Genomic DNA, 12,014 nt, shown 5'->3' on the forward strand with positions numbered 1-12,014 from the left:
CCCGAGACAAGCACAGCCGAGCCTGCCCTTCCCCGCCGCCCCGCAGAGCCGGCCCGCCGCCCCCGCACCCCGCCCGCTGCCCAGCGCTACCTGCCTGCGGCTGCGGGAAGGCCGCCCCCGCCCCCGCTGCCGCCGCAGGGGTGCTCAGCCCCGCCGGGGGAGAGCGCAGAGGTGGCGCTCGGGGGCTCGGCGCTGGTCGGGGTGTTTTTGCGGGCGCGGGTGCTGCTTTGCCCGCCTGGGGAGAGGGAGAAGGGGCAGCCGTTCCCGAAAGCTCCCGGGGGAAGGCGCGCGCAGGGCGAGCGGTGCCCGCGGTGCGCGGCCAGGTGCGACGGGGGCCAGCCCGCTGCCTCCCCCGGGCGAGGGGCAGCGCTGGGCCCCGGAGCCGAGCCAGGGGTAATTTCCGTCCCTGGATTTATTTGAAGAAGCGGTACGGTTCCTCCTTGCACCTTTTGGAGCAACGCCTGCTCCAGCCTCGGGGAAATAGGTCCCGTCCCTGCCCCCCGCCCCTGCCGCCCGCATCTCCGTGTGCTGGCGTTTCGGCAGCTTGTGTATAGCGGTGCCTTAAAAGCTCTAAATGCCTTGGGGGACGGACAAAAATGAGAAGAAAAAAAGGAGGTCTCGGTGTCTTTTAAATGAAAGACACATGCAACGTCGTTGCAGCCTGCGATCCACTTTTGCCCCAATAAATGTCCCTCTTTAAAGGCAGCTATTAAACTCCAGGGGAGCCGGGGACGAGGAGCATCTCATGTGCCCGTAAAAAAGCCAAGAGCTCCCAGCAGCAGCAGGGCTTTTTCGAGAGCGGCTGAGGAAGCGCGGGTGCCCGCCCGTGGGGACACGCGTGTCCCGCTGGCGGGGACGAGCCGGCGACGGCGCTCGCTCCCTGCCGGGCGGCGGCGAACAGCCCCGCGCCCCGGCAGCGCCGCCGCTCCTCGCCCACCCCCGCGGCCGCCCCGGCCACCCCGGCGGCCGTGGCTCACCCGCAGGGCGGGGGCAGCGCCGGCCCGGCTGGGCACCGGGCTCGGGGCGGGTTGCGCGTCCTCTGTGCCCCCCGCCCCCCCGCTCCGCTGCGGAGAACAGGGCCCCTCCCTCAGCATCTTCACCCCGCGGGGCTGCGCGCGCGTTGCGCCCCGTCTCTGCGCAGCGCTCCCCGGCGAGGGCAGCGCCATGAGTTATGCACGCGCTCGCAGCGCCGGAGTATTGAAGGTAGAGAGCGACACGAATTATAACCGGATTTCAAAACCCGTTCCTCCTCCACCCCGGAGGAAAAAAAAAATAAAAATCAGAGTAGTTCCACATCATTGTTAGCTCCAGGGGCCAAATTCTGCTCTCATTTACCTCTGCGCAACCCAGCTGACTTCAAAGGGAAGGGGAGATGTAACCTAGGGGAGAATTGGCGCCACGTATGGCGTTCGTTCTCTTTAAAAGCCTGAAAACAGAAAGCTGACTTCAGCGGGCTAAAACCATTTAAAAGGGGTTGGACAGATCCCGGGAGAGAAGGCGGCAAAGCAAAAAATAAAATAAAATAAAATAAAATAAAATAAAATAAAATAAAAATCCTGTGCTGAGGTGAGACAGCTTTGAAAAGCATCTTTCTTCAGGGACTGGCTCCCTCCGCCAGGCAGCCCCGGTTATTAAGAGCTGTGTGCAGATGTGCCGCTGTGTTTCCAGAGATGGACTATCTCCTAAACCTTCTGTGAAAGGGTGTTACGTGTGATGGAGAGACGTTTCGTGGCCAGAGGTGGTGTGAGGGAGCTCGCCCTTGCCGTGCCTAGGAGCTCCTCGGGGGAAGCCTGCCCCCGGAGACACGGCGGGCGCGCACACCGCGGGAGTCTTCCCCGCCTCGGCACGGCGGGGCTCCTGAGGGGAAGGAGGGCTGCCTTCCCCCTCCGCTTTCGCATTCCTTCCCTTCCAGAACCAGAACTTAGAGAGACCCGAGCGCAGGAATGAGGATCCCGCATAAATCGCAAGCGTCTCGCTGCCGGAGAGTGAACGGGTTTAGGAGCAGAGATGGGCGAGCCCGGTGCGGGACGCGCGGTGCGGGACAGAGCGGGTTCCCAGCTGATGCTGCCGCGGCTGCTCTGGGCCGCAGTTCCCAGCCGAAACATTGCTGCTGCATGTTTGAGGGGTCTCCTCAACAGCCCTCCTCGCATTCTTGCGTTTGTGTATAGTGAGAACGGCATCACTGCGGGCGAGGGTCTCCCTTCCACATGCCCAGGAATCCCCACCCCCCCCGTCCCATCCTCCCCATTTCTAATACCGGGTTTTAACTGTGGATGTCAGGACACAGAGAAGATACTTCTATTATTTAATTTATTTTTCACCAACACTTCTCGTTCCTCCAGAAAAGTTGTAACAGGAAATTTATTTAGGGACTGAATGGGAAGAAATCAGCAGTACCTGGGACTGGGCTTAACGAATTTTGGGGGTACTGTTCGCTTCCTTCCACTTACACACACTCCAGTTACCCGGGAAAATGGAAGGGGAAGCTACGCAGGTGAGAGCTGGGTGTTCCGGCGGGGGGAACAGCTCCAGCAGCGAGGGGCGGCCGGGGGCTGGCGGCAGGGGCGGAAGGGGAGAGATGCGCTTCCTTGAATGGGATCGAATACCCCAACATCCGCGGGAGAAAGGAGGGTCCATGAAATGCGAAGAGAACTATCTCGAAAAACAGGTGCTCAAATGGTTCAGTATTTCCACAAGCCTTGTTTTCTTTGGTGAGGCTTTACCTAGTTGCTCATTCCACGTTCGGACCCAGAGCTTTCATGGCGCTAGGTCGGTTCAGCAGTTCGGCTACAGAGAGACCCTCCGAGAGACCATCACCCCCGTTTCCATCGGCTGGCCCTGGGAACGACCGCCCTGACCTGCGGAGGCGAAAGAAGGTGTAGAAAGACATTGCGCGACTTGCTCCACATCTCCCTCCCAGCGGAATGTGGCGAATTGCAAATTACAGATTCAAAATGTAGCTCGGCTGAGTTAGGATTTTCCAGACATCCTGTTTGTGAGAAGAATCATGTGAAGTATTCTTACTGCCAGCAAAAAAATCCTCGTGCAATACATCTCAATGAACACTGAAAGAAGCCGAGATTTGGGGGCTGTTAGACTTTTTTTGGGTGTCCGTCCGTCGTCCGTCCCCCCCCCCCCCCCCCAAGTATGTTAAGCATCACTATCCTAAAGCCTAAAAGTAACGATTGCGTTTCGGATCTGCGCAGCCAGGCTGCGAAAAGGTCCCGAACCAAGCCCAGTTTAACGAACTTTCTTCTTAAAAGGCAGTTTGTGTTCACCCCAGAAATCAAACAAACATCGGCTGGGGTGTGGGTGGGTACCCTTCCGCTTGGAAGGGAAGTGTCTAACTGACATTGGAATGATTGGAGTGACTTTACCAAAAACCTTGGGATCTGTATTTTCGGATGTAAGTGGAATAGCAGGAGCCAACCGACTACGCTTCCCCTCGGTACTTCAGTTAGTTCTGCGGGGGCAGGGGACGGAACCGGAGAGTCCTGCTCATCTCGCACAGGGAAGACGATGTGTCGTTCCTCGTTACGCTGGGCCCGAGGCCGGGGCATATCCCAGCCACACTCGAGGTTCAGACGCTCACAGGTTTTGCCCACACACCAGCCAACACGTAACGACAGCAGTCATTTCACGGTGCCTGCAGTTTGGCGCTTTGACAGCACCTCAGCTGTTCGGGAAGTTTCCTGCGTGGCACCTGCGCAGATAAAATGAAGAAACTGCGGTGAACGGGAAAGTTGCCCCGTCCCTCTTTTCCCGTTGGGAAAGCGGGATGGCTGTCAGAGCTAGACAAACCTCGACACTTTCCTTCTTGCAGCACGTAATGACTCTTCTCAAACCGTCTAACGTTTCTTTCAACACAAAACGGAATGAGATAATATTTAGTGTGTGGATTTAATCTTAGCCCCATAGGAAATCTCAGCAAAGATGCTCTATAAAAGTATTAATCTCTTATTTTGATCTAGTCCAAATTATAATGAATCCTACTTACATATGTGCTATAAAAACAAATCCTACAAGAATTTAATCTCTGTGTTATCGGGCTGCTATTGTAGCCCTTTATCAAGTTTAGAAAGGATTTGAAAGTCGGGCCGTGGGACTCAAAGCCCCGTGCAGTTTAACATTACCAGGAAGAAGAGATCTGTTCCTAAAGACGCTTCTCGCATCCGCATTTTTTTTTTTTTTTTTCCTCTCTCTTCCCTCTGCACTTCAAATCAGAGTAGGATCGCGCTTTCCACTCCGGATCATAGGGAAGACAGGCACAGCCTTTCTCTCCCTCAGCCGGAGGCGCCTGTCCCACCCGCCTTCGGGGGAGGGAGGGGGGCAAACCTGCTGCCTGGATTAGCCCAGCCGGGTTTGTGCCCCAGCGGCTGCATCTGCTCTAGGGAAGCTGAGTCCTCCCCCCGCCCGCTCCGCCCTGCTTTACAGCAGATTATAGAGATACACGCAAGGCAAAATACAAACACCATTCTTCATACCAAGAAACAGACGCCTTAGGAGAAAAATCCAAACGTTAAAAAGCTTACTAGTAGGTTACGCAGTATGTTATGGGTGAACATTTGCTTCTCCCCCCGCTCCCCGGAATTTATTTCCAAGGAAGAGGCGCTCCCCCAACGGAGCTGATTAAGAGTTTTAAATGTAGAAGTCTAATTAAATAAAGCTGGTTTGTTTTGTTTAGTTTTGGTTTTGTTTTTTGGCCGACGAGCTCATCCCGCTCTCCCATCGCGAACCGCTGCAGAGCGCTGACTGCAGAGCACCGAGCATTAGCGCACCTCTGCAAACGAGCAGAGCAGCAGAAAAACCCTCCTTTGCCAGGTACTCCGTCTGCCCGCCTGCTGGCAGTTTGATTAATATTGGGACGATTCCGAAAATATACGGGCTACATTACCGGAGCGACCCCGCGGCTCTGAATGTATCGAGGGGCCTGGAGAGTGTGTGGGGGGCTGCCTTGTCATCTCAGATGAATTGATTTCTTCTAAGGCATGAAATATAGGTCGACATTCTGGTTTCTAAGCACGAAGCTAAAGGAAGGTGTGAGACAGAGGGACAGGGGCTAAGAAATAGATCCCTGTTCAGGTTGGAGGCACTAACAAACGGATGCATTGAGCTGCTTTGACAGGGACTGCTGGTTTTCAAGGCTAGCTCGTTTGAAAGAACCGTTGCTTTTCCCGCCCCCCCCCCCCCCCCCCCCCAATGCGATGTGTGCTAGATCTGATTAAAAATGTGTAATTCAGCGATGCTGAAAGCCACAGAGCAATTTTATTCCGGTCTTTCAGCGCCCGGCTCTGTACAGTCTCAGCCTTATTTTGTCCTTTGCTGAGAGCTGCCTGTATCTTTTGAAACGCTAGCCTGCATTAAGGAGCATCTATCCTCGAGTCTTCAGACTCTCTGCCCTTCTTACCAGAAACAGCTAGATGAATACAAAAAAGGATTTAGTGGTTAACCGATATGCTGCTAATATTTCATCCACGGGCCTCCTCCTTCTCCTCCCCTTTTAAAACTTCAGCTCTTGGAAAAACAACATATTTTAAGTTTTCCACGTAAATATTGATATTGGCAAATAAAGCCAGCCCCCAGCCTATGGTTAGAAACAGTCTTCTTTTTGTTGCTACCCTGGGCAATCAAAATTAATCCAGTGTATTACAAATTGCCTCGGAATATTTCACTTTTCCTGACAAAACCCGTACTTGGCATATGTCACAGCCAGAGACCTTTTCCCCAGCCCGTTTGTGCGGTGGCTCTTCCTGGAGGGGTTCGGGCAGCGCCAGGAGGGGCCGTGCCCCAGCGGGCACGTCTCGCACTTGCGTCCGCATTCGCGCTGGGGCCGCGGGGTGTTATTAGGGACAGCGGGGGTGGTGCGAGCTGAAGCCTTACCTCGCCTCCTGCTGTCAGGCCAAGAGGTACCCGCCAAGAGAGAGGACGTCGCCCTCTGGACCACTTGACACCACGGCCAGCACATCCCTCCAGAGCCGGGACAAGCCCTCCCCGCGCCCTCCGGGCGAGGCTCCCAGCTTCACCCGGCGCACGGCCAAGCTGCACGTTACCAGAGCGCAGCAGCCTCCCGAGACATCACCTGCAATAAAAAAACCAGTGAAAATGGCACTAACGTGAGGCGGCTGCCCAAAGGGGCAGCTCTCTGCTATTGTTTTTTTGTTGGTTTTTTTTTTTACCTTTTTACCCTCTTTTTTTTTTTTTCCCCGGCAGGCAAAAGTCGCACAGAAATCAATGGGGTTGCACCCGCAATGAAGAATGAAGCCGTGGCTCGTAAACTGGGGAACGAACGTACTTGAGGACGCCCCAAACGCAGATCCCCCCGCGGGGTCCCCGTCGCCGTCCCCACACACACAGCGGCACCCCGCGCCCGCGCTCAGCCCTCGGTAGTTTTCACAGGAGCCGCAAATTAAGAATAAACTGCAACAGAAGAGAAAACGCCACCAGAAATTACCATTTCTTGGGACTGCGTGGTCGATATGTTCTCCTTTTCCCTGCCGTCGCTCGCCTAGCCGTGCTGTCCGCCCCGCGGCACGCCTCTTTTTCTCACATTAAGGGAACTGTTGTTTTAAAGGCAAATTGCTGGAGCATTTTATTAAATCGCGCGAACGGCAACGTATTAGGCAAATTAGAGACAAGCTTACGGCTGACTTGTGTTCTTGCAATGAATAACCTCTCGAACTTCCCACGCATGGCGATGGTGGCAGAAAACACGCAATTTTGAAGGGACAGCTCTCACCTAATTAACGGAGCATAGCAGGGAAATATAATTTTTTTTCTTCTTTTTTTCTTACGTTCTCCTTTTCTAAGCATGGCTCTCACACACAGAAAATTAAACTGTCTTGGAACAGAGGCATTTATCCTTTATTAGAATTTTAACTAAATAGCTATAGCGATCTTGACTAGAAAGCTGTCTGTCTTGTACCTCGGAATGTCTGTGGCGCACACCGGCTGTGGCTCCGTTAATTGCTGCTGCTTATTTGCGTTCAGGCTTGAAGTAGTGCCTCACGAAAAAAAAATATATGCTAACCTCTGGTTTCTTTGTCTAAGAGAAATTTAATAAATGAATGCACTAGGAATAAAGAAAACCCACCCCTCAGCTTTTAACAAACATTTTTTTTTTATCATGTCTTAACTTTGTGAAATCGGCATTGGTTGTTATCAATACAAAATGCTCTTACCTGCTTATTGTCAAAGAGATATCAATTGCTTTTCATCCAGAAGAAATTTTGCATCTAGCCGGGCATTTGAGCTTCTTTAGTGTTTGATGCAAAAAAATCCCCCCAAAACCTAGCTATATAAATAGCAATCAATCAACTAAGAAAGTAAGAAAATGTTGCTAACCCCAAACAAATCTATCATTCAAGTGAAGACCATGAGAGGAACAAATGCTAGTCCTTGGCAACTAGGTCTGTGCTAACCTCTTGTGTCAGCATCTATGGCTCAAAAATAATGGAGGAAGTCCATCTGTGCTCGTGAAGAACAATCCATTTGTCCAACTGCCTTGCAAATAACAGTGTAGTTCATAACGTCATTCATTTCAACTTCCAGTCCTTGTAAGGATGTCCAGTCTGGGGCAGTTACACAATATTTCTACCAAAAATCTCTTTGCAAACTCAGTCCCTGTCCATTGGCCACCATGGAACTTAAAGAACATCTCTCCAGTAGGGATTTTAGTGCTAACAAACCCTCAGCACAACTTGGTACCCAGAAAGTGCCTTGAGGATGGATCCAAGGACATGTGGTCAGCACTCCCCTGTACACCATCTACCTTGAAAACCAGGGAAGCAGTGCTCCAGAAGACCCAAAGCTGCTTTAGACTCAGCTATATCAATACTGGCAGGCCATACCTATATCTCTTTCCCTACTCTAGGAACACTTTTCTGCCCCTCTGTGAGAAGCATCCCATTCCTACTTAACTACAGCTACATCCATGACCAGCTGGCATCCCGCTTTCATATATATTTACCAGACAGGTGATATATACAGGCTCTAACAAGTGCTGTAGTAGCTCACTGTGGGGCACGATTTCCATTCTCTAAGCCCTTATGCAATAATGAAATCAGTAGTGACTGTGATTCATCTGCTTTCCACAGACTACTGGTGAAAGCTCCCAAGCTTTTTGCAACTCCTATAAAAATAAAATTAGTTAATTTGTTTTTCACTTATGACTGTAAAAAGAAATAAACAAAACAACAAAGTATGCTGAAAGTATGCTGGTGTCTTCCCGCCCCCCCCCCCTCCCCCCCCCCCCCCCCCCCCCCCCCCCGCTAGTACAGCTAAATACAAACAGCTTGGATCTCAGATGTGATATCAGGCTACCCAATCTTTTATAATATGGTTGAGTTCCTTTCCTGCCTTTTTTGGGCCATGTGGTAATAGCTATTTTTCATACGTGTTTTTCTGATTAAAGAAAAGCATACTAAGAAAGCACAGTGTCCCAGAATATTATCCTAGCTTTCATTAATGCTAATACAAGTAATTTCAGTGTGTATCAAAGATTGTACCTTCATGAATATACATTGTATTATCATAATGATATGACAATAAAATCAAAAGGATATTAATCCAGTATATTCTTCATAGTGTGTACAACACTTGTAGTGGGAGGCTAAGTGGCAGTTTTGCACCCATGTGTCTGAGGCCAGATTTAGACATCTCTTGTGGCATGTTTTTGAAAAATGTTAAACATAAAGTATGCTGGAGACTTCTTTAATGAATGTGTGTTTGAATAATAGTAAATAATTATAATTAATTATTCATAATCCTAAGTTGAAACGTGACACCAACTCACTTGCACCAAAGCAATGCCTAGGCTACAGATACGTTGTCTCCCTGCTATTTACAGATCTGTTAAAACAAGAAATCTCTTTGAGCAATAATCTTTTGAGGCAGCATGGTTACTGTTTCAGTGTCTTAGAGTAGGAAAATCTACCCACTATTCAGTAAGAAACGTTTCCTCACAGTGTTTTGTCATTCAGGTACGGGTTATCTGACTACCATTAACACCTCATTTTCATTCAGAATATGCATTTTGGGGTGCATTTTTTCTGTTGCAGCAGGTAATGATGCTCCTAATGCCACGCTTCAAACGACTGGGGGTTTAAAGAATTAATGTGCAGACCTTCAGGTAAGTTGCACAGAGAAAGGCACTCCACGGATCTATTTAGGAGAGTCCCAGAAAGCTTTTTAATTCGGTTTGGCACATGACACCCATCAAAGGATCAATGCATAAATGCACTTCGGTTGCATTTATGAAGTCGGTTGCTTCATTCTTAATTTTGAATGAACACCCTTCCACATTTCTGAGACCTGAGCTTCAAAGATCCAAGGAAGGTTTCTTCAAGAGCTTATTCACATGAAGATTCACTCCTCTTTCATGTTAGACAATCTACAGGGATCAGAAAAAAATTCTGAGGAGATGATGCTAGTGAGCTGTGAAGAGGTCTGGAACACCACAAAGGCAGTAGTAGTGCATTTAGAAAACTGCAGTTTCAGGGATTTCTGGTGCAGGTTTTGCTGGGCTGTCACTGTGGCTCGGGCGCTCCAACATCAGAATAGATTGCCAGAGAAACTTAACTTTTAAGAGCATGTTATTGTCCTAAATGGGAATCGCTGTATTGGGTGGGGAGAAAGAAAAAAAAAAAAAAAAGAAAGAGAGAGAGAGAGAGAGAAGGGAAAGAAAACCCAAGAAAGCATGGAACAGCTTTCTGCTGTGCAAAATAGGGCTTCATGTCAAATATGTCACCATGTGTAGCATTCGTGTTACCTCTGACCTTACATACTGTAAGAGTTGACTATGAATAGTAGGCATTTGTCCAGATCTAGGGTTGCTTCAGCTTATTCTTGAAAGCAATACAGATTTTTCTGCTAGATTGAACAGAAGTTTGCAGCTTGCATGTTTATTCGTATTTGACCAGACAGACTATGCTTTCAACATTGCAATTCTTAAAAAAATGTGTTGGATAAAATAAGATGACATCATCCTATTACACATCGCAACGTTATGTAATGAAAACAGCAACAAGTTTTGGCATATTTAATTCCTGTTGGGTGTACTACTTAACTTGACAATATCAACTTACAGAATAGCAGACTGAGCATTTTATAATCTGAAAAGGCCTGTCAGTGAATATTGTCAATCCAATTTGTAATTTAGTAAATTGTATGTTAAAAAGCTACTATTTTTTCCCTTTTCAAAATAAAATGCCTTTAAAAATGTTGCTAAAACATATTTATTTTTTTTTTTATTTCTCACTCAGAAACACCTGGAAAGCAAAAGAGATCAGGTATGATGACTTTTGTACAGCAGATCTTTTTTAGACATAGAGGTAGATATAGATGTAGAAAGATTTGTGAAATCTGAAATACAAGTATCTCTTATTTATGGCTGTGGCAATGTGCTGTATATTATGGACACTCTAGACAAATAGAGGGAATACTCTGCAAGAAGTGTTAAATTGTGAACTGCTTGTTTTTGCTTTTTGGTCTCCAGTTAACACCCATAACAGTGGTGTATCTATTTACTGACCACACTGCCAGGTATAGTGGCAGACATTTTTGAAGTAACAAAGTTTTTCCTACAAAACTTATATCCTTGATGCTACAAGTGAAATCACAAAAGCTTCAGTCTTCGGGGGTGACATTTAAAAGTCATTATATAGCAGATCCGGAAATCCTGTTTAACACTTACTACATACATTGGGAAACTAACTGGATAACATAAGCATCTAGTGGTATTTTATACCCTGCTGTCAACCACAGCATTCTTAGAGTCAGGCCAAGCAACCTTCACTGACCATCACTCCTCAGAAAGGTAGAGGAATCTCTTCTGAAGTAGGCTGCATTGACTTTTCAACAGTAAAATGATAAAACCAGCATGCTGATTCAAACAAGCAAGGTTACTTACTGGAGGTTTTCCATGAGATCAGCCATCTTTTAATCTGAAAATGAATGCAAGTATTCACAAAAATGGAGATAACTGCTTTCAATCCATAGTTATATGGGTATGTTAGCATAAAAAGCACCTCACAAAATAATGTCATATGTAATGGAAGTACATTTTTAAAACAGCCACAGCATAAGAATTTATGTTCTTTACTGACTGAAGTTTCAAGCCCCATTACCCTCCCCACCTCTCTCTCAGTTTGTAGGGGGTTGAGGCTGCACAATATTGGATGAAAACAGATGAGGAAATACTAAAGACAGACTTCTCTAGATCCAGCTATCAACTCCTACCCTTAAAGTGGAAAACATTAAAATTATGTTAAGCTTTGAAATCAAGGAACATTTTCTGTCCTGTAAGTTGATGGACAAAGCATTCACTAGAAGTAATGAGTTAGGTACCCATGAATAGTTGAAATAATATTTCTTCTCTTTCTCTAGATCCCCTTGCACCACAAAACATTTACACATGGGTCTGGAGGACTCCAGCTACATGAACAAATAAAGTTGGGTTAACAGTGTCATGTAGATGCAATGTTACATTACCCCAGAAAAAAAAAAAAAGAACTTGGTAAATTTATTTTTTTCTTTAACCCTTTACGAAAATGTTAGAAGTCTTTGAAAGTACAAAATTATAACAGGTTGCTTTATATTATGACTATAATTTAGGATGAAAGCTCTAGAGGACTTGTATTACTAAAAAAAGGTAAGTGCATCCCAACCTTGTAGGTTGCTGTGAACTTTTGCTGCTTCAGTAAAATATTCTAAACAGACTTCTCTAAGAATGGCATTGCTGGCTGTTATAGCTCACAACATAGTTTCAAGCATGTATTTTATTTGTGGGAAAATGAGAATTCAGTATTTTGATATGTGACATATATCACATGAGCATGAACCATTATTACATTTGCACATCTCAATCAGTTCTTATAAGCAAGCCTGAACTTACTTACTGTACAACAATCCTTGTAGGGTTAATCAGTTCTGCATTCTACACCACATGAACATACAAGCAATTGAAAACACAAATTATGATAACTTACTGACAGGTATAAGATACTTTGACCAAAAAA

Source organism: Falco biarmicus, chromosome 5 (assembly GCF_023638135.1).
Source record: "Falco biarmicus isolate bFalBia1 chromosome 5, bFalBia1.pri, whole genome shotgun sequence".
NCBI lineage: Eukaryota > Metazoa > Chordata > Aves > Falconiformes > Falconidae > Falco > Falco biarmicus.